The 24,056-nt window shown below is 43.6% G+C and overlaps 1 protein-coding gene across 6 annotated transcripts in view; it reads right to left on the bottom strand.

Annotated features, from left to right (window-relative positions):
- The window catches only part of NFIA (nuclear factor I A), a 586,444-nt gene that overhangs the window by 7,968 nt on the left and 554,420 nt on the right, over positions 1 to 24,056 (bottom strand). The gene's annotated exons all lie outside the window — the stretch shown is intronic.

Genomic DNA, 24,056 nt, shown 5'->3' with positions numbered 1-24,056 from the left:
TAGAAAAAAGTGCTGCATGAAGAGTCCTATGAGATTTGGGCAAGTCACAGCACCTCTTTTATACCCAGTTTCCTTTATGTGTGCCTGCGGTAGATTTTATGAGGTAAAATGTTCCTTTTGGCTCAATGTTTCTAAGATAATTTTTCAAAAATGACATATAATAATCCAGTGGGATCGAGATTTCACCCTATTAGCTGCCATGATGTCAAAACGGACAGTTCTGTACGTTGGACATCAGTGAGGCCATTGCATAGTCCTTGTTCTTGTTTTTGTTTGTTCGGCACTTATTTAGAGCCTTCCGTATGCCTGCTGGGCCCCGTTACCAGTTATTTTTCCTTTCAAATTTTAATTTCAAATAAAATTTCCTTTCAAAAATACTTAGGTGATTGGCTTTGGACAACAGTCTGGTGATACATGACTTTATAGGCCAGCATTGCTTTCTCTGTTAGCTAAACAAAGTGACCAGTTATGGTCTAATATCAGAGTCGGTTTCTCAGGTGAAACAGAGAAGTATTTGGCTTTTGCCAACTTTTCCCTAGAAACACCCTGCCAAATTCACCACATTCATTATCATTCGCAGAAAAATCGTCAACTTCTAGCAAAAGCGAATGTGTCTGAAGTCTCTGAGTTGGCAGTATCAGAAAGGGGTTCACTTGAGTGGATTCAGTCAGACGAAGGCTCATCAGTGCCCAAAAGACTCAATTAGGTAAAGGACGGCCTCTGATCCCAGGGGTGAATGGCGAAACGATAGCTACATGGATAGCTACCAGGTATGAGATTTCCTGGTCACACAAGCTACCTTTGATTTCCAGAGGACTTGAAAAACCCAAGCCTAACCCGAAAAACTACTCATCCTGTGTACCTTTAGATGTTCTTCTTTGACCACATGCTTTGAGGAACACAATACAGCCTCTTGTATCCCGAAAGGAAATCACCCTGGCAAATACACACGGCCTAAATCTAACTGGACAAAAGGAAGAAGAGGGGGAAAGAAAGGAGAGGGGAGGCAAGGCCCAAACTGTATTTCCAGTAGGCCTCTCCTAGTAGCTGACGGATCCGTGCGTGCTGCAGCCGCGGTCTCTCGCTCACAAAACAGTCTCCAAGTTTGGGTGCGGCGAATAACGCTTACAGGATTTCTGTTCTCACACTTTCTAAGTCAATTGTGAAATTCCAGCCTCCTTCAATCTGACGCTGCATAGTAGCTCTTGAGGCAAACACCGGGGACCCAGTGAGTCAGCAGGGGGAGCAGTTTTCCATACCACGGTTTCTGGACACAACCTCAGCGCACTACAAAAATCTGCACTGCCTCTGCACTTCTCTTAAAAAGCAAAGCAAAAAAAAAAAAAAAAAAGTTTCTTCACACATCTTACTATTCAGTGTGTGCCTTGCCGACAAGGTTACCCCAGAGCAGCTCTGTAATCCTTCACTGAAATAGGCTTTATTGATTGCTCTGGTCTATTGTTCTCTTTTCAAGTCCCCCAAGTTCAAGTTCATCCTGGTGTTACATCATGTCTGGTTGCTAAGAGCAACCAGACAGACCCAGACGTGACTATCATTAGCAAGAAACCCTCCGCTCTCCTCCCACCAACCTTCCAGTGGCTCTGACGTAGCAGGCCCACTGCAAACACATTGAAGTATTTATTCTGCCTAATTTATGACCTACACAGCAAGCAGGACCCCCACTCCAAAAACCAACACTGTTGTATATTTAATTAATCTGTCTTTCTCTGGCACTTGGGAAAGTTAGACAAAGGACTAATTATTGTGTTTCACTCTCCACACTTTTCTTCCGGGGGGTGAATATTTGCATGGGAAAGAAAACTACAAGGCCTAGCATTGCCCCCCCCCCTTTTCTTTTTGCCCTATTGACATTTCATGAAATACTTTAGCTGCTTAAGGGAATTAGACAAAAAAATGCGATGTGAATGTTACTCCTTCTGAGTTGGTATTCAGTAACACAAATCAACTCATGACATGTTTAAATTTAAATGCTAACCACACACTCTCAGACTTACTTTAAAGGTTAGTTTTTAATCAATAGAAGTTGCTGACTCCGGGTTTTTGAGCCGCTTACTGCAGCTCTTGGGCTTTTGTCTACCCTTAGAGCTTTCAAACTTTTTTTTTTTTCCTTGAGATGATTTTAGCAATGATTTTCAGACACAGAAGGCTATTGTGCTCTGACCAGCAACATGTCAATAGAGAAGCGAGTTGCCCTGTGGTGTGGTGTCAATATGACTCCTGAAGGCATGGGTTGGGGGTCTTTAATAACCCGTGAAAAAAACTTAATTAACCCTTTCAGGCCCAAACCAAAACCTATTCTTAAACTTTTTCACTCCTGTAATTTGACCATTAGTACTTATTTCAACATCACACTAATCTTCATGACAATTAACCCAGCTACTTGACCAAAGCCTTCCCCCTCTCCGAATAGGAAGTCAATCCGTTAGGAGAACCACACAGGGAATTTGCTTTTTGTTTTTTGAGTTTTTTTTGGGGGGGGGGATGAGGTCGCTTTGATTAAATCATTTATTTGCTGAGATGGCAGATAAACAGTTATAAAAATAACAATTAAAAAACTCATCCATTTCACCAAATTATTTTCTCACAGTTTGTAGCTGAAGACGCTCCTCATTTCTTTATGATGAATGTGATAGTTGCACATGTATATGCCACTCAATTTCTAGAAACTTCCATGAACTACTATCAAATGGACAAGGCAGTGTTTAGAAAAGCCCACTTTTCTCTTGTGATGTTTTCTTAGAAACTCTATTATGCAAGCAGTGTTAGTTTCAAAACATTACTTGAAGAATGACTCTGAGCATTTTTTCTCTTGGGTCATAGAAGAGAAACATAAAAATAATGTGAGGTTGTTAAATTGTTGGGGTTGAGTAGCAAATCACTGGGAAAAGGTGCCACACTAAACAAAATTCATTTACGGAGCATCAAAAAATTGTCTTCAGACATTTACTGACACAAGCTTACATTTCATATGGTTTCTGCCTTCATACTTTATAACCCCTTGATGTAACCTACTGTATCCAGATGGACTACAAAGGAATCTCTGTCCCTTATCTGCAGAGAGTTCCAATATTACAATACAATATAGGACGATGTTATCTTGATACATTTACATTAAGGAAGTAAACACAGAGCTTTGATCTATTTTTTCCTCAGGGACTTTCAGGTAGAGTTGTTTTGGAGGTCCATAAATCCACACTCCTACAGAGGCTCCAGTTCAGTAAAATTACTCTGTTACATTCACGATTTCTACAGTTTGGGATGTGCTGGGGGGGAGCGGGAGGGGGTGGTAATTGTCCTCTCTCAGCGTTCAAGGTGAAACATCAAAAGAAACCTGCAGTCCAGGACCAGAGCTCAGCTTTCCTTTTCTCCAGTCAAATGAAGAAGTAATCTCATCAGGTTGGAAAGTGCTGACTAAGGATTTAATAAAGTGCCTGCAGATGTGGCGTCTCTAAGGTATTCAACTCATGTAATGCAAAACAGCTCCACACTGAATGTGCTTATAAAATTTCATTTAACCATTGCAGCGCGAAATTTTTTTTTTCACCGTTCTCTAAGGAGTTTTATCACACTTCCCGCCCCTTAATTTACAGCTCCATGAAAGTTCGATCCCGTTCTGCTGGGATTCTGGAGTCCTCACAGTAGTCAGGTTTTATGAACCATAAACAATATCCATCCGGCTGCATCCTAAACAGGAAAGCTGGGATGGCAGTAGGCACCTTTGACAGTGCCAGGCTCTTCCCTTTCTTATGCCCCACAGAGAGCAATTAGGAAACTCTTCTCCAAAATTTGGTCATGAGGTGGCCCCAAGACATGGTCCACGATGAAGACTCGACCCCTTAATCAACAACAAAAGTCCTAATGTGAATAACAACTATTTTTTTTTTGAAGGGCCTTTTATATACTCTTCTCACTAAGAGGGCAGGATGTATATTTGAACAACAAAAGGAAATACACGTCTGTTTGAGATAGCTATATTTTACTTTAACCAAAAAAAGGGTACAGGGGGTGGGGATGGGGAGGGTGGTACAGACTGTGACGCAGCAGAATCTGTTTTTCAGATTAAAAAGTTAAACAAAAGGCCTGAAGGGCAAAGTTGAACACTGCGGAAGGAGGCTGTTAATGTGGAATCCAGAACTGGGTGTGACACTCCGCTTTCTTCTCCAGGCAAGGTGGGTTATTTAAGGACATTCACACACATAAAGCAGAGACGTGCAGATACGGGGAGGCCTCTGTCCCCACTGCCCCAGCAGGCCCGACTCCGCATCAGCCCCGAAGAGGACGCTACCAACCGGGGCTGCCCGAGCTGTGGCCACCATTTGCAGTTCTCTTAAGGAGATGCTGGCTGGGTTGCACTCAACCAGTTCGTCCTTTCTTGCGTTCTGCTCTTGTTTGGATGAGCTAAAGCCCACTGTTGAGCCCAAATGAGTTGCCCTTGGCTATTCAGCCCAAAGCATGGTAGCTCCCCCACTCCCTTTCACTACAACAGAAATGGACAGCCCTCCACGTTTCTCATATCAGTAGACGCCGTTTTGGAGCATTTCTTCACTCACTCTACAAGCACCAGGGGCCTAACCTGTGCTCGGTGCTAGCCCCTGGGGATAGAATGTATATAATAATTAGGTCCTGCCCTTAAGGAGTCATGAAAGACGGCGCTGAACTGCAGCCTTCTATACTTTTCAAGACACCAGGTACTCTGTTATTCTCACAGTAGGATCAACCTTTATCAACCTAGTATCGACTGAGAAGGCTGAGCATCCAAAGTCCAAGGGACCCAGGAGCGAGTCCTACTTTTTCCCTTAACTACTTGTGTGACTTTAAGTAAGCAGGTCTCTGTCCTCGGGCCCTCAGAGGACTGCGGTGAGAACTGCTCCACGCAACAGGAGAGGAGAACGGGTTTTTACACTGGTTTCTTCTGGAAAAGGTGGGCTGCTACCCACAGGTGTCGGTTACTGGTATTGCCAGCCACAGGCTTTGATCTCTGCCGTCATTTTTCTTGTCTGATTTTGTTAATTAAAGAAAGCCTGTTTTCAATAACGCTAAACCAAGACTTGTTTATTGTACAGGAAACTATTAAAACATTAATGGGCCATGATTGGCCCCACTTACCTTTGTGGCCTTATCTTTTTCACTGCTTGTACTCAACACTTGTGCTGTGTTAAACTTCTTCCAGATCCCCCAAAGCCAAATGCTTTCTCCCTGCTGGGCCTTGGCACGGGCGATCCCGCGCTCCTTGGCTTTGCTAACACTTGCTAGTTCTTGCGTTCTCAGATTAGCCTCCCTTCTTCCAAGGGGTCTTTCTCCAGGCCTTTCGTCCTGGGGTTTACCTCTGCCACAGTCTCTGAACTGTAATTACCTGTGTTCTCCCCATGAAAATGGATATCTTGTTGAGCGTGGCATCCCCACTGTCTTGCCCAGTGGCTGGGGGAGAGTAGGCACTTCCTAAATATGGTAGAAGGAGGGAAGGAAGGAAGGAAGGAAGGAAGGAAGGAAGGAAGGAAGGATGGATGGATCTGTGTCTAAGCTTCTTGAAGCCTGGTGTCAGTGACCCCAACAGGGTATTTAGATGGATGGCTTCTAGTACAGGTGTGCCATAGCCATGCTCATGCCATGTGGCCATGTCCCCCCCCCATGACAGACGCTCTCCTGAGAGACACACGCAGGTCTCCATAAGCCGCCCCAGGCAGTTCTGATGGAAAGCTGCTGCAGTGGGGCCAACTGTGGCCAACTGCGTCAGTAGCACGTGCAATAGTTTTGTAACATGGACGGCTGCCTACTTACTACAAGCACAGAGGAGTTGTCCAAACCACTGCTCCCTGGAGAGTGACCGTGCTGCTCCCGGCCAAGACCTCCGTTTGGTTCAAACCTCAAGACGGGAAAACACTAATCTTTTTACCCAATAAGCCATCCAGCACCTCCAAACCTTGAGAGTACACACACAATCCAATTATTCCGACTGTTGTTCCAAAGTCTAAATCTTTCACTGCCTTCCAACTTGCCCTAGTGTCTGCCTCCTCATCAAGTACTTTTTTTTTTGGTCTCCCTTTACATTTTCATCTGAGTAACCTTTTACCTCATGAAACCAAAGACTTCCGAATGACAAACTGCACTCTGGCCCGCTCACACTCGCTCTGCAGACTTCCCAGAGGGCTGTGTGCACCGTGGTGGAGCTCGGACCCCGAAGGCGGAGTTAGCAGAATCCCACCGTTTAACCAGTACATGCCAATCTGTACTAGTTAAGTCATGTTAGGCAAGTTAGTTAGCACTCCAGAGTCTCAGTATTAGACTTCATGAAATGGAGATAACAACTTGATCAGTTTTTATGGGGCTTCGATGAGCTAATGCCTGGATAGAGGCAAGCACAGAAAACCAGAAGGCCGGGGTAAATGGACTCTCTAACTCTAACGTGTACAGGCCGTATGGTCCACGTGAGACCCCAGGAGGACCGGTTCCCTTGGAAAGTCATCGCTCAACAAGGCGGCTTTCTCTTACTTAATGATATAATTTCTTAGTTAAAAGTAGCAGCTGCGTCAGTTCCATTCCCCCCGTTGCAAGAGAAAGTTCTTGAGAAAATAAAAATCTGTCTTTAATTGCGGTATTAAAATCAGAGCAGCGAAACCAACCACACAAAAGGAATTGGCTCAAGTTTATGAAAGGCATTTGGGCCCTTGCCTTGCAAGGCTACACTGCACGCCTTGGAAGTTGGGGGTGAGCTGGGGAGAGGGGAGGCGGGGGGGGGGGGGCGTCAGGCAACCAAGGGGGACAGAAACAATCCTATTTTGGTTTTTGTTAGCCAACGGCATACTACATAGATCAGAGACTTCTTATAAAATACAAACCCCCACTGTACACAAAGCACAGGAAAATGTGAGGAAAAAAGGGAAAAACTAAAAGCAGCTTAGGGTGTGTTAACGCTGCTATTCTGTCAGCTTAAAGAGTATTTTATGCTTGATCAACAGCTCTTTTTTATTGTGCTTTTCTTTCATTCATTCAAGACATCAAAGCCGGGCACCACCAGTGTACCTGCCCTTCTGGAGCCACTTGTGAGGGGTTCTAATGAAGCACGACTCTGGGGGCCGGAGACCCCCGTGGACACGGCAGTTCAAAGGGAATATTTCAACAATGATTACATTTTGTAAATCTTTTTATGAAAGAGACAGCTTATTTCCTGCTTTTTCATGAAAAATAGATTCTATCCATTAAAGTGAGCCCGCGCCACGGAAGCTGCTTGAGATCTGAGGTGCAGCGTGGAGATTAAGGGGACAACGGCCCGATGAAATCGTCCAGCGCGCCTATCTGCTTGGCTGGGATGGCACTGCCGGGTGTTCTGGGTGGAGCCCAGACAGTGCGCTGGATGGCTCTGCGGGCGGAAATGCAGTGACAATGGCGCTTCGCGGTTTATTTTCAGCCGGGGGGGCCTGGTGTTTATTGTTTGTTCCTTTTTATTCTTTTTGATTCCGCAAAGTCCAAACCAAATATCAGAAGGCATCGGGCAACCCCTTTCATTGCACAGAAAAAAAGATGAAAGATTTTAGTTACAGATTCATTAAATGCTGTTATTTTTAATGCCCCGAAATGGGATAGACCCTTTTGCATGTGGGAAGTTAGCCATTAAAAAGCTGGCTCCGGTCTGAAGATACAATACAGGCTTTATTATTGGCTAATGTCTGCCCCAAAGGCAAAACTAAAGAAGGCTGGCTACCCTTTTGTAATTTTTGATTTTCGGTATCAAGATAATCTTTCCTCGGGTCTTTCTTTTTTCTTTCTTTTTGGCGGCAGGGAGAGTTGAGTACAGTAGGGATGGAGGAGAATATGATTTCCTAGGGAGCTATGAAATGAAAAAAAATGTATGTTTTCTGCACATCAGATTCCAACCTTAATTAAATGCCTGTTGTCTAACAAGTGCAGACAGTCACACTTGGGGCTGGCCCAATGGTGGCCCAGGGAGGTAACCTTTCTTGTTTAAAAAGAGAGGCGTGGGAGTGGAGGTCAGAGCTCAGCAGAGCGTGGCCACATTGTAATAATCATTCCACCCAGTGCTTCTCTGCTCCTCCTCTTCCCCCAGAGCTGAGAGGCCCTTCCAAACACCACTCAGGTTCACAGCACATCTATCATGTAGATTTAGTGTTTGGACTGTACAGGTAGAGAAAGTCTGGAAACGGGGGGAAAAAATAACACTAAAGCGAAAAGTCCAATTACTACAAAAAGTCTCCCAGAGACGTCCTGCAATAGAATGACGGAGGATCTGGTACTTGGCCAGAAATGAATTCCCAAACTAACCTTTTCAGCCAAGGAGCCCTTTAGGCACTGGATGGCATCTGCCACCTTTGGACCTTTCCACCATTGCTGATGCCGACTGGCACGGCCCATAGCACAGGTCTTTGCTTCTTACCCCTTTATTCACCCTCTGGTCACAGTCCAGGCTCCTTCCTCCTGTCCTTTCCAAGCCCCAGCCAGTCTCTTTCTCTCCTCTCCACCTGGGTTTGAACCCCCCCCCCAGGGAATTAGGGCAGACCCCTCCCCTCCCAAAGGCCACAGGAACCAACAGTCCTTCCTACTCCATTCACCGGATTAAGAAAGGAAGCGCAGAAGAACGCATTCAGCTGCAACCACAACCCGCCTAGCAGCTGGAATGCAGGGCTTCTGTCAGAAGCCAGAGAGCCAAAGAAACAAGGCTTCGAGGCAGAATTGGGGCAGAATGTGGAGGAGGCTGCAGGCATCTCAGTTCTCAGACTCAGGAGAAGAGAGAGGGAAGTGAGATGTCCCTCAGCACCGGACTGTGAATCGGGAGCCCCAGCTTGGTCACCAGCTGCCCCTGGAGTGGCACCCAGGAGGCCACACTGATTCTACTTACAAAGATCCCATTCCTAAACTCTCTTCACCTTCCAGGAACACCTGCTTTTCCATTTCACTAATTCCAGGAGTCATCTTTTCCTTGTTCACCGTGTGGTTGGGATACTGGGGTAAAACTGTTCATATCCCTCACTGAGCTGAGAGTGAGCTTGGCTATGGAGAAAGCGAGAGACCTAAATTCTAGTCTCTGTGACTTCGGGGGTCCAACTTTACTTATCTGCAAAGCAGGCCTCGGTGTACCAGTTATCACGGCATTTGGGGGATGAAATAACAAACACAAAAGGACAAAACTTTCAAATACTGGCCTAAGTGACTTTGAAATACCAGCGAGAAGTGTAAGCAGCATGGTCATGGGAGGCCTTGCTGTGGTCCGGATGGCATGGGTTGGGGTCAAGGTCTCCGTCCTCTGGGCTAACTACCCTGGATAGAAATGGAATGATTTCCCCAAGCCCAAGCAAAGCTCCGTGTGACACCCCCGAAAGCACAAACCAGGGATCAGTGAACAATGCTTTCCTCCTCCTTCTGAAAATGTGGTAGGATTTAGGGTTTTATGGCAACACAACTTGTCTTTGTTAAGACGTGACTTGCAAAACAAACCCACATGGGGGAGTTGGCAGTTTCAAATGACAGTACTTTTTTTTTTTAAATGCTGAGACAGCAAATGCTTTTTATGTTCAGATTTATTTCCTTCTAAATTCGTAGATTAAATTTACAACCAAGCAATATTCATTACTACAAATGATTCGATTCTTCCTGAATATTTCTAGGGGAGGTGAGTGAGAAGCTTCTTGGTGGGGTTGGGGTGGGGAGTTAACCCCATAACACTAGCACTCTATATGAAGGGTCTTATCAATGGTTTGGACATACACATCATACGTATCAGTGGCAGGGCTACTTGGCTTCCCTCTCAGGAATCTATGTTTCTTGGAGAGAGCTGATATCCTAACACAGAAAATTTCATTCATTCATTTTTAACCTTTCTGGTCATGACTTTAGAGATGGTAGAGATCTCCCAAGCAAAGATTACTGAAGACAGATTTAAGAATGTGTTTTATAAAATCAAGCATGGTAACAAAATCACCTACTTAGTTTTCAGATAAATTCTCCCAGGTATGGCTCCCCCAGTAACTGACATTTGGGAACAAACTCAGAACTCATGCACACAGAGCTAATCTGGAACTGTTACACATTCCGCTATCACTTTATTATATTTTAATGAAACCAATTACACATTGGACTGTTATACATTCATTGACTCTTTAAATATCCTTTTCTCTTGTTAAATCACCATACGGATGGGAGATCCTATCGTTCATTTGGCAAGAATGGTGCTAAGTTTAAATGATACCTATTAACTTTCATTGGATCCTGCAATCACAAAAATCTTGCAGCTCTACCACCTTGTGCTATCTTAAAGGTGTTGAGTTAAAAAAAATACTTGAAGATTTTTCTTTCTCTTCAAGGAGTGAATTTTCTGAGCTAAAATATCGCTTCCTGTTATACTCCATCAGCCTTTCGCCGTTGTTCTTCAGGAACATGTTTACGAGTTCAAGTTCAGGTTTAAACTAAATAAAACACTCCTCAGGAGTTTATAACTGAGCCTCATTTACATGGGCTCCCTCTGAGCTCTGCCGGCCTCAGTGTGCGAGTTTCCAAGGCTTGGTGAAGGAATGTTTTACAGTTGGAATCTGTACCGCTTTCTCAGGCATTTCAGACTCTGAGGCTGGGCACACAAGCTTCAGTTAGCATTCAAAGTTTCCTCAGATCTGCTATAAAGTCAAAGAAAGAGAGAAAGAAAGACAAGGCATGGGCCAACTGTATCTTCTTGATTTTCGCTATCAGGCTTTCAAGTTAACATTCCAGTTGAAAAGCGAGTAACAGATTCTAGACGTATGTTCTAGAATTCCACAGCCATGACTTTGAATTTCTCTAAAATTACTTTCAGCATTTTGTGCAAATGGTCAATGCATATTTATTCCCTTCAGATATAAAAACTAGGGCTTGCTAAACTGTTTTTCTGCCTTGAAAATGCAGATAAAGAGTATTAAGAAGATAAATGCCCCCTCCCAAAAAAAGGGGATCCCATATTGTGTTTATGAAAAAACTTAAGGGATTTTTGAGGTCAGAAGGATCTCAGGGATTTTCCAAGCAATGAAGGTACACTAGAGAGGAAGAAATAGCTATTTTGGGTTGGGAACCATGAAGAGATGAAGTAGGGATTCTAAATGCTATTACAGGGAACCGATCTGGAGAGAGCTGATTTCGTGACGCACTGAGGTTAAGACTACGCAAGGGTCCAGGAGTTCAGAGAAAGCAGCCATGGTCTTCATGGACGGAAATGGAAAGAGAACCAGAGAAACAACACCATGGACTCTGCCACTCAACTTCTCTCTGAAATTTGAGTTTATTTAGCAGGAAAGTAGGTAGAAGAATAGTAAACCAATGATTCAGGGGCTGAGAGCTACTTTCTAGCATCTCTTCACCCTGGGATGCTTCTTTCCTGATAGGTGAGCACATCCAGCATCACTGCGGGTCCTGGCATTCCCAGCTTCGGCAGCTGCCTCCCTGCAGAGTGACATGTGATGAGGCAAGTAGTTCAAGAAAGAGTGAGCGCTGTTGTGGGGGCTTAGAGAATCTGCCTGGCCGAGGGTGGATGGACAGAGAGTCCACGATGAATGTGTGTTTCAGTGTGTGCCTCTGTTAAGAAGGGATTAACACCACCTTCCTAGCATGGTGGTTGTGAGAATAAAATGAAATAATATACGGAAGTGCTTTGTATCTTAACTAGACTATGCAGAACTGATGCTTCTTTTACGGTATTCCTTTCTGACATGGGGAAGACAGAAACCACATCTTTCTATGCCAGGTCATTGCTCTTCTTGGCCTAGTACAATGAGGGGCAGTTCCTTCTCCTGAATCAATACAGTAAGAGCATGAGTATGCTAGCCATATACTCTTCCCGCAATCCCCTGAACTTCGATTAGCTCAAATGCTGAGAAGCATCAGGGATTTTCTAAAAACAAATTAAATGTGAATAAGCTTCTAACTAAAACTCTTTGCTATGAAAATAAGAAGTTCTTCTACTGGATAAGGACATGAATAAAAAGTGGAATCATTTAGATGGTATTCTGAAGACATGGATGGTAAAAGGAGTCTCTTTTTGGGCGGCAGTTTTCTTACGGTGATTGAGTAGAACCTGGGCTGGTAAGTAACCCTAAGAGTTTCTCAGCCTTTGGCCAGGAATGTGGGCCAATCTGGCAGAAAGATAACAATTTGCATATAAGATAGTCTCTGTTAATCTCACTGGTCAGTCAACCACAGATTACTGAGAATCATGTTCTTTCGTCTAGGTTTTTTTTCTTTTTCATAAACATCTAATTTTGACTCATTCTCCACTCCCCTTTTGGATTCTGCTGTTCAAGGTTGCTATAGGAAACAAATTAAACACAACTGCTTATGTTACTTTTTTTTTTAAGTTCCTCCAGCAAAATGGTGGATGGGAGGAATTTGAAACTCAAGACGGTTTGCAGATTTTCCCGAGGATTTCATTTACCAATGTGAATCTTAACTGTTTTGAAGATAAAATAATTTGACAGTCGACCTGATAGTTCAAAAAGTTGTACATGCATTCATTAGTGAGTTGGTTGGTAGATGCAGGTCTAATGTTTTTAAACTGATGCTGAATCCTTTGATAAAACAGTAGCCTTATTCTTCTACGATTTTCATTCGCAGAGAGAGCACCAAATCTGGAAACATACTTGCTTGCTAGAGCTACATGGAAGGCAGGGGCTGAAGAGGACAAGCTATTTCCTAGAAGCCGATGAGACACTTGGAGAAAAGGCCTTCTCTCTTCCACTCCCTTAGAGTTCGTTATTCAGTGGCGTCAATCCCTCATTTTACCATGCGGCTTAATTTGTGCCTGGTACTTATTCGGAGCAAGCAGCCAGGAAGGGGTGCAAATGGGGCAGTCCAGATCTGACAGCACTGACCCTATGGCTGAGGAGCATTAGTGAATTCCAGAAGGAGTATCAAGCAGCAGTTCTTAGTTTACAAAGGTCATTGTGATGCAAGGCCCAGGGGAAGGAGCCAAGCAAGCCGCCTTCCTGGAAGACGGTGGGGGTGGGGGAAAGGGGAAGAATGATGTTTTTAGGAGGGTGGGGGGGTGAAGAGAACTTGCTCCATCTTTAGACTTTGACAGGAAAAAATATTTGGGAAGAGGCCAACTGTGAGATACAGCATGGCCCTAGCTGGATGGTAATGATGTAACAAATAGCAACATTCAGAGCTATCCAGATACCAGGGAGAACAACTGGCAGATATTAAAATCATTATAAGATGTGAAATTATACCTCTCACTGCTTCATTATCACTATATTTCATAATATTTGTCTAGAAAGGCACACAAAGCCTATCAGGTTAAATTAATCCTAATGATCAATTTTAGTTTTATTCTAATTAAACAATTTCAATTTAATTAATGCGAGCACAGAAATTAGTCAAAATTACAAATGTAAATGTTGAACTTTAAATCAAAGGTCCTCCCTACTCTCTGCCTCCTGGAGAAGCACTTTAAAGTGTTTGCCTGTGAAAGTGGATGGGAATTTTAACCTTTGTCTATACTGTGAAGGACAAAAGTTAGAGAACAGTGCAAGCAAAAGCTCCCAAGAGCAGAGACAGGAGCTAGGGCTGAACGCCCACCCGCCCACACCCACATCCACACAATACACACACGGCAGTCTGCGAAGAGAAATTCCCTGAGGTAGACTTTTGAATTACGTGCTTTTGTTCCTGAAGATTCCAATGCACTTGGGTCAGTCTAATAGATATTGGGCTTTTATAAAGCACCTTTGTAAAATAGGAACCATGCATCCATTTCCGAAAGCACCTATTAAACCACCGGTCCCTTGCCTCCTTGGTGTCGGACACCTTGCGTTTCAGTTCCGCTGTGCCTCTGTTTCCCCATGTGCCCTTGGAAGTCCTTCCACCTTCCCTGGGCTTTGGGTCTCTTGTTTGGAGGTGCTGTTTTATCAGAATGATGCACACTTTATTCCAGAACGCATTTAAAGTTGTATCTGGAAAATGATGCTGTCTAGAGTAGATAATCTTTAAGGAAATTACCAGCTTCAATATTCTGTATTTCTGTATCTTCGAAAAATACTGGTATCTTCAAATGGATCTGAAAATGGTACGCAGGATATGTGCCTGAATCATCCTGTGAAGACGTTCAAATAACCTTCCTTTCTCTTAATAAAAATCCCAAGTAGATGGAATCCAGAGTTCCAAAAATTTGGGGAAGGAAAGGATGTGGTGAATGAATTTTTTTTTTTCTAAATGGAAAAAAAGGCAGAGTGGATGGCAATACGTGCAAAAAAATGTGAAATACAAAAACAAAACCATAATGAAAAGAAACGCATTTCATTTTTTGTATTTAAACACTTTGTACTAGTGACTCACACCTAAGAACAGGCCTGTAATGGCACAGATTCTTGGTCTTAGAAGAACGTTACATGCGGCATAAGATTCTATGCTATCACTCTTATATTCATAAAAGAGCCACAACTTCTTTTCCCACAAGGAAGCCTTCATACATGATCTTCCATCTTGACTTGCTCCCAATTGCATATGAGAATTATTTGATAGCAATCAATCCACTATCACTGTTCGGCGACATTATAGGAGAACAGCAGAGTAATTTAACAATATAGTTGATTAGTGTAATAATCATCATTAAATGGTAGTAATGATAGTGGGATTCCCCTTACCTTGGTTAATGACCATAGACAATTCATTTCTTGACTGCCAGTGGTAGAAATGGTTTTTGAAATATTAACTTCTGCCCCATGGGAATGACACTTAGCCCACCACATTTAATTTTTGACCTTCACTGAACAGCATGATCCTAATCCCTTGATTTTATAATCTTAACTAGGAAACATTAAAATATGGATTGACTCCAGTTGGCAGGAATCTTTATGTTCTTTTCACTAAAAAAGCTATAAATCCAATGGTTGACCTTTTATTTCCAGGTCACAAATGACACCCACTCACTTTTGTCCGTTCACATAGGATTTATGTTAGGGTCTACAGGTATAAGCCATGAAAGTTGAACTTTAATGAAATGTCTTTCAAAGATATGCACTTAGCCAAAAATTTCCCACAAAAAAATTAGCAGATAGCCTTTAAAAAATAGCTATTATATCCTCAGGTTCGTGGCTGGCCTCAACTAAGTCTATTTTTCCCTTGTAGTAAGTTTCCTCTAACACTGTTATTTTTCTGAGGGTAGAAATTAGGCGTCTGTTTGGGATGATAATAGTACCTTAGTTCCCAATTTAGATTTCTAAACTGAAAGATTTCTGAAATGTTCTTTCTTGCCATCACCATAATTCATCTATCTTCAGCTGAAAAACGTTCCCTGTCCTTTTTCACAAAATCAATTGTATTGATGGGAGGCGTTCTGTGTTGTCAATCAGGGAAATGTGAGTTGATGGGACCCCAAAGCAGTGAGATAAGGTAAGGAATACCAAACCTGCTCAGGTCTACACCACCTGAGGGAGATCAATGCTTCCCATAATACTCTTCCTGTCATGTAGCACCCTAACTGTCACAATTAATAATGTAGAAGGGGCTGATTAACTTAAGTAAAGTGCTCTCTGCTGTGTAAACACATAAAGATCTACAAGGCAAAAAAAAAAGAAGGCAAAAGGGGGGGAGGAAAAAACAAAACGTCATTTTTATTTTTCACGTGGATGCGTTCTCACTTTCCATTCTTCTCTTGTAACAATTACTGTACCAGCCACTCTGACAGAGTCAATAAATTGATTCTGGGTCTTGATGCAGCAGCAAAGCAGACAGATCTGATACACCATTATCTGCAGTGGAGAGCGAGGGGGGTTGGGGTGCGCTTGGGTGGCCGAGGGCAAGGGGGAGAAATCAGCCAGGGCAAGCCAGCGTTGCTCTGGGTAGGTAATTAATGCTCTACATGGAGTTTCTGGAAGAGATGCACGCATCCGTGGTGTGCCTGTGTGAGGGAGCATGTGTGCATGCGTGCGTGCGTGTGCATGTTGAGAAGGGACAGAGAACAAGAAGCCTTCAACTTGGCTAAAGGATGCAGCCTAAGTAATACCGTATGCACCACTTATTTAAGTCCCTGCGGTATTTCAGTCACTCAAACGGATCTGCAATTCAATGAGGATCACCACCCCATTAGAGCTAATCATGTCAGCTGTGTACCTGACAAAATAAACATTCAGAAACTGTGCTCCTAGGTTCATAACTTGTTTTTGCACTGGGTTTTTTTTTTTTTCTTCTCTCCCTCATCCAGCGTAAAGTTTAATAGTTTTTTAATATGAAATTATAACATACATACAAACTCTCCCTATGCATTGCTCAGCGTATTTTGCCTCCCAACCAGAAACTGCAGCTGTTAGCTGAGCTTTAACTTGCTCCTTGGGAGTATGCTAAGTATGTTCTTAATAAATAAATATCATTCCACAAGCTAATGAGAGAATTAATGGCACAACTTATGGAAAACGGACGTGGGAGGATGCGGGGGAGAAGAGACTCAGCTTAGGGGGAAAATGACCAGATTACCTCTGGGGTTTTCGCCGTATTAACATTTCTGGATTTCTAATGGCAATCACAGGTCCCTGGTCCTAAAGATGAATAAGAGGCAATCTGCCTGACCTCTGGTGCTTTACAGAGGTTCAGGTCCAAGGGGTGAACAAAGCAGCAGCACACATCAGCTCTCCGTGTGTTGCCAGGGAAGGGTGCTGGGGGCTTTATCATCTCACTGTATTGAATCTTCATAAAACTCTAAGTGGAATGCACAAATTGATTTATAATTTTATAAATGTGACATCTGAGGCTCAGAAAGGCTGAAAACTACCCCAAGACCACTGTACTAGTCTCAGACTGCCATAACAAAACATCCTGAACTGGGTGGCTTTCACAACAGATGAACAGCCAAAAATACTTATTTTCTCACAGTTCTGGAGGCTGGGAAGTCCAATATCAAGGTTCCAGCAGATCTGTACCTGATTTGTACCTGAGGGTCCTCTTCCTGGCTTGCAGATGGCTGCCTTCTCACTGAGTCCTCAAGTGGCAACGACAGAACAAAGTCTCTGGCGTCTCCTATGCAGGCCCTCATCTAAACCCTCATCTAAACTTACCTCCCAAAATCCCCATCTTCAAACACCACTGCAGTGGGGGCTAGGGTTTCAGAATATGAATTTTGGCAGGACGGGGGTGGGAGTGGGAGAAAAGGGGGAACAATACGATTCAGTTGATAGCAGTCATGTACAGAGAAAAATCAAAATCAAGTCTGTCTGGCTCCAAAGCTGAAGTCTTCTCTACTCTATTAGAATGCCCAGGAGAGGAGGGTACCTCATGGTCACAGGTCTTTCAAACTACTACTGTCTGTAAAATCCTATACCTGGGGAGTCTTAAAGCAAGCTCGGTTACAGTTTTTTCACAAAAAGAGATGCCACTGCGTCCTTCACCCGCTCCCACCTTCCACAGAATAAAGTCCAATTGCTTTACCATTGTATAAATGTATTTATTCATGACTAGACCCAAACTTCCTAGCTCATTATTCAACATTCTCTGCCACTGACATTAACAGATATACCAAACAGAGTGATGTTCTTCAATACACATTGCTACCCTTTTGTATGTGCTGTTCCTCTTGCCTGGAACGGAATGTTGTACCCACCAGGTAGGTCTGTCTCCTTTGAAACCAGCTCATGTGCCTTTCTCTTCTAGAATATATCTTCCATGAGTTCCCTGCTTCTCTCCAGAGTTAATGACCAACTCTCTGTACTCCTTAAAGATTATGCATACTTCAATTGTTTCATTTATCATACCTTGCTATACTTTGATTACTTTTCTCCCTAGAAGTTGGTGAGCAAGGTATAGCAGGGACTAGATACACACACACACACACACACACACACACACACACACTCCTCTTCCAGCTTAGTGTGGTGCCAAAAATATAGTAGGTGCTCAGTAAATTTGTTTTTTCCCCCTGTCCCCAAGATCAATCGCATAGCTGATAAGTTGGGGAGATAAGCTAGGTATCCAAGTATTTTGACTCCTAGTCTAGTGTTCCTTCTATTCTACCAAGATGCACAGATCCCTACTACGGTCAGTTCCCTTACTAGAATTTTCTATCATATTGCCCTTCCGTCCCCCCAGTGTGATTCCTTCCCCATATGCACACATGTTGGACAGGGATCCACGGAAGGGGAATTGTACTTGAGAGGGGCAAAGGCTGTGTGCCATGAGAAATGGCCTTAAATTTCCCCCAACTACTCAGGGCAACAGGAGACACTCAGCATATCCTGCCTTGGAAGGGAGCATTAAGCACTTTCAACATTATTAAGGCAGCGTGGTGGGGGTCTGAGGTGGCCCTTCAAGTTCATGTCTGGGCTGCAGCTCCATTATCCCAACAGACTCAGAGTGTGGGAGGGAGGGCGTTGAGGGCCAGGAACACAGGGCCAGGACAGCCTGTCCTAGCCCAGTGTCCCAGCCCCAACACAGGGATCCGGCTTATCACAAGCTCCTGTGATTCATTAGTTAATGTGTAAAGCATTTGGAGAGTGGAAAGCTAATTAGAAGTGCTAAGTTATTTCATCTCTGCTGTAAAAGCAGCAATGTGAAGCCTAAGGAAAAATTCTCATGCAAATATTTTGGGGAGGCGTGTGCTGCGGAATGTAGCTTAATGAATAGGCTCCATTGAAAGGCTATATCTCAAAAAGAGAGGCCCCTGATAAAAGAATGTGCCTCCGTCCTCAATAAACAAACAGGAAGGTAAACAAGTGGGTGTGAGAAAAGTGGGCAGGAAGAATCACTGAGAACTCACGTGAGAGCTTTGAAAATCTCACTTGAGACAATAGGCCCTGGCCTTGAAACTGTGTCCGTCTGTCCGTCCGTGGGACCTTCAAGGTCTTAGGCTCACGAGAAAGCCTGGGAAAGCCTGTGCCCCAAAGGAACGCCCTCCTAACGTGAACGGTTATTTTTTAGAGCACAGGAACATTTGGGAAAGCGGACTCCTCGGGCAGGGGTGTTTCACAGGCAGGGGCTTTGTGGAAAGGCGGACAGTTCACCACCTGCACCACCTCTCTCCTCGCAGTTCACGGAGCGGGGCCAATCAACTCATTTTCCTGTTCTCTGAACTCTGTTGACTCAAGCTCAGCAAAACCAGGCTCTTTTCTTTTGCAAAGGAAGCATCTGGTTCCAAGTCATAAAAGAGAAACCCAGAACCCATTGCTGACTGTTTGATAAGCACCTGGGAGGGCACGCGGAGGGCACTGTTTCACAGGGTTCCCTTGCAATTACAAAGGGACATGTCCTCCAACTCGGCCTTTTCAGAGTTCCAGTTTACCGGGAGAAAGTTGACCTCGCCCGTGGGAGTGGGTCTGCATAAAACTCCAGTATGTCTGCCTGAATCCCGGACTCGGACAGAGGGCTAAAATGACCTGATCACTATGCACTCACTCACACATACACACACGTGTGTACGAGCATACGGTATTTATGTTTGTTACACACAGAGGGAGTGAGTGCAGAGGAAAGGCACTGTAAGAAGACAGGCATCGGCGGATGGACGGAGACTGGTGCAGCAATAGGAGTTAAAAGCACATGAAACCTGTCAGAGAGTGGGAAAGAAGAATATGGCAAACCCCGCTAGCAGTTTACCTACTATCTGTGGCCCCTTCTTTCTTGGGGGCAGTTTTGTTTAGGGAGGACAATGTAACCAGCCCAGGGTAATAACTCATGATTTTAGCCAACCAAGATAATTCTGTGCTAGCTTTCCCAGCATTTTTTGCAGCTAAAGATTCAAATGTAATCCAGTTTTAGTCAGTGAGACCTAAAGAGAAATTGGCTAACAGGAAGCAGGGGAGGAGTATGACAGGGCCTTTGTTTCCCTGATGTAAGAGGGATGGTGGTGTAGGATATGGGCATGATGTCTGGAGCTGTACCAGCCATTTTGCAACCAGAGGCACTAAGCATGAGGATGAACAGACAACATGCTGAGTTAGAGCGGAATGTCTGCAGGAGCATGGGTTCCTGCTGGCATCATACGGCAGATGAAACAAGGCCACCAACCACACAGATTCCACATGAGGGAAATAACCCTGATTGGCTGAAGCCGCGCTTAACTGGGTTCTCTTCTGTGAGGTAGATAGATGGTATTGTGGCCTTCATTTCATAGATGAACGAAGTGAATTTTAAAGAATAATGTCCAAGATCACTCTGACGAACGGCACAGCCAGAATGTGAAAATAGGTCTATCCTACTCTTTAATTTATGACTTTTTCCCTGTTCCCCAAAAGAAATCAGGCCATGAGTACCAAATATATTTCCCTTAGTATCCTGGAAAACTCCCTGATCAGAAGCATCATTATCAAAATCCATCTAACGTTGGTACAGCCACTTTGGATAATGTCCAAGATCACTCTGACGAACGGCACAGCCAGAATGTGAAAATAGGTCTATCCTACTCTTTAATTTATGACTTTTTCCCTGTTCCCCAAAAGAAATCAGGCCATGAGTACCAAATATATTTCCCTTAGTATCCTGGAAAACTCCCTGATCAGAAGCATCATTATCAAAATCCATCTAACGTTGGTACAGCCACTTTGGAAAACAGTGTGGAGGTCCCTTAAAAAGTTAAAAATTGAGCTACCCTATGACCCAGTCATTGCACTACTGGGTGTTTACCCCAAAGATACAGACATAGTGAAGAGAAGGGCCATATGCACCCCAATGTTCATAGCAGCATTGTCCACAATAACTAAATCGTGTAAGGAGCCGAGATGCCCTTCAACAGATGACTGGATTAAGAAATTGTGGTCCACATATACAATGGAATATTACTCGGCTATCAGAAAGAACGAATTCTCAACATTTGCTGTAACATGGACGGCACTGGAGGAGATAATGCTAAGTGAAGTAAGTCAAGCAGAGAAAGACAATTATCATATGATTTCTCTCATCTATGGAACATAAGAACTAGGAAGATTGGTAGGGGAAGAAAGGGATAAAGAAAGGGGCGGTAATCAGAAGGGGGAATGAAGCATGAGAGACTATGGACTATGAGAAACAAACTGAGGGCCTCAGAGGAGAGGGGGGTGGGGGAATGGGATAGACTGGTAAGGGGTAGTAAGGAGGGCACGTATTGCATGGTGCACTGGGTGTTATACACAACTAATGAATAATCGAACTTTACATCGGAAACCGGGGATGTACTGTATGGTGACTAACATAATAAAAAAACATTAAAAAAATTTTTTAAAAAATGCCAAAAAAAATCCATCTAACGACTAGAAATCTTGACAGCAATTCTGCAACTGATACTAGGGTTTTCTGGCTTCGTTGCAAGGCTATCATCAAACAATGACCCCACTCCTCTTACTACTCTACACAAATTCTCACCTCTGTTTTCAAGCTTTCCTCCCACTTCATTTTCAGCCTCCCTTTTCCCACAATCCCAATGGCTAATTTAATGGATACCAGATTTTTTATCCTTCTTCCATAAGATCTAAAATTTCAGGTGCAAGCTCCCTCTTCTCTTCCCCTTGTCCCTGGCCACTGATCTCATTTTAACACGGAGAAGAGACAAGTGAGGAAGGACAAACGATTTACTGAGCACGTAGTGTGTGCCAAATCCCAAGGAGGTACCTAATTCTTCCAATAATCGTCCATTTGCTTTAACTAAAAAGCTTCTGCAAAAATTTTTGCAGCAAGGCAAAAACCAAAGGAAAAGGCTAACACCAAACTAAAACATGGGACTTAAAGGTAATGGTGTTACGGAAGTATAAGAACTGAGGGAGAGGGTGCCCGGGTGGCTCAGTTGGTTAAGCATCTGCCTTTAGTTCAGGTCATGATCTCAGAGTCCTGGGATCGAGCCCCCACGTCCGGCTCCATTCTCAGTGGAGAGTCTGCTTCTCCGTCTCTCTCTGCCTCTCCCCCTGCTCGTGCTCTCTCTCTCAAATAAATAAATAAAATCCTACCTTAAAAAACAAACAAACAAACAACAACAACAAAAAAACAACTGAGGGAGGTAAAAGAGACCTGTACCTAGAAGTGATGTTCTCACTTTGCCCAGAAGTGAAGTTTGTGGCTGAGGACATCTAAAATGTGCTGCTAAATTAAAAACTGAGGGGCACCTGGGTGGCACAGCGGTTAAGCGTCTGCCTTTGGCTCAGGGCGTGATCCCGGTGTTATGGGATCGAGTCCCACATCAGGCTCCTCCGCTATGAGCCTGCATCTTCCTCTCCCACTCCCCCTGCTTGTGTTCCCTCTCTCGCTGGCTGTCTCTATCTCTGTCGAATGAATAAATAAAATCTTTAAAAAAAATAAATTAAAAACTGAAAGATGAGGGTTCTGTTTATTGAGGGTTCTGTATATCTTGATAGTATCCCATAACCTATCAGTGAGTCACCCACCAACTATATCAGCAGAGAATGCACAGGCTGGTGTGGGAGATGGGAGGCTGGGAGGATTCACTCTAGCCCACAGTAGTCTGGAGGGAGGGGGAGCACGATGCATGAGTAATTCATCCTGGTGAGGTGTTGTTTACTACTCAACACCTATGACTGGAGATGAGAACATAAGAGAAAAAAATGACCAGGCACTGCCTTTCCCTTCAGGGTCTAGTGGGGGAGGTATTTTCATTTGCTGCCACTCCTTACCACCCTCAGAGACAGAGCTTCCTCTTGGGGAGTCTCTTCTATCTTGGGGCACAATTGAGCTNCTGAGCTGAAGGGGAGAAATGATGTGCAGAGGAATAGATGTGCCCAATTAATTAGGCTTTGGAGTTATCTTTAGGGCAGATGCTCAATGGAAGGATCCATGGGGTTATAATCTTTAGGGGAGGGATTGTCCTAATTTGCTAGATGGCTGTTTCAGAACCAGCGTTTGGCAGGTAGGTTCTGGCCATATCCACGTAGCAGCACACGAGAATGTGCTGAAAGGTTCACTCAAGACCTTGCCTAATGGGGCACATTGAAGGGAACCTGGGCTTGGGAATTAGAAGTGGGTTTGTGTCCTGGCTCTACTGATCCCTAGCTATGTGGTTCCGGGGAAGTCACTTCTCTTTAAACCTCTGTTTTTTAATCTGTATAATGGGGATAACAATAATAATGGTTCTGCCTACTTCGATGGGTTACTCTTAAGATCAAGTGAGAAAATACTTTGTAATCCAGAAAATACTATTTAAATATAAGAGTTTAGTTACCAACCAAACAATAAAAGCTATCGTTTGTTGAATGTTTCGTTGGAGCCAAGCATTTACTTTCTTTACACCAGTAGCATTTAAGACTTAAAACAACCATCAGGGATCATATAATCAATCACCATTCTACAGTTAATAAACCAGACTAAAAAAACGGAATTACCAAGAAAAATGAAAAGAATAACCAAAAAAAAAAAAAAGAAAAAGAAAAAAAAGAGAAAGAAAGAAAGAAAGAAAGAAAGAAAAGAAAGAAACCTATATACTGCTTCTAAGTGATGGAAAAGCTCCACCCAAGATCTGAAAAGGAAGCCCACAATCTTAGCTGCTCTGCTATCTGGTCTCTGGGCAGAGGCTAGCTGTTCTCACAGACGCAGACTAACATCATTAGTAAAGGTCTTTTTCCCAGGGAGGATGAGAAAATGAGCTGAGTCTTATTTTACAGATGCATGAACTAATAGGAAACTGGGGCAGGTCTTCAGAAGAACCAAGCACAACATCAGTCCTATCCCACGGGACCCAATTTCTAGGCTTCTGATTCCTTGATGTAAGAGGATGAGTCAATTCTAGACCATCTTAAAAAGAAAATGGTCAGTAACATTTCACCAACGCTAATTAAGCATGCAGATGGCATTTGGGAAAAAGAAATTGGAGAGACCAACTGGTTCAAATCCTGGCTACCTCATTTGCCTGGGGCGGATGGATTCTTCTGAAAATTCAGTTTCCTCATCTGTAAAATGGGGACAATAGCATCAACCTCAGAAGACTCTGAGTACTGGAGCAACTTCAGGCACACGTGGATGCTTAAGACAGAGTATCAGTTTGACCAATAAGACTTCCTACTGTGTCCTAAGTCAGGAGGAGATACACTTTTACCTGTCATTGTGTGGGCTTGTAACCGAAATGCTCAAATCCAATTCTAACTAGAGAGGGAAGATACTTTTTTTTT

Source organism: Ailuropoda melanoleuca, chromosome 2 (genome assembly GCF_002007445.2).
Source record: "Ailuropoda melanoleuca isolate Jingjing chromosome 2, ASM200744v2, whole genome shotgun sequence".
NCBI lineage: Eukaryota > Metazoa > Chordata > Mammalia > Carnivora > Ursidae > Ailuropoda > Ailuropoda melanoleuca.
Note: the sequence above shows the minus strand (reverse complement) of the source record. Positions and strands in the feature narration are given on the sequence as shown.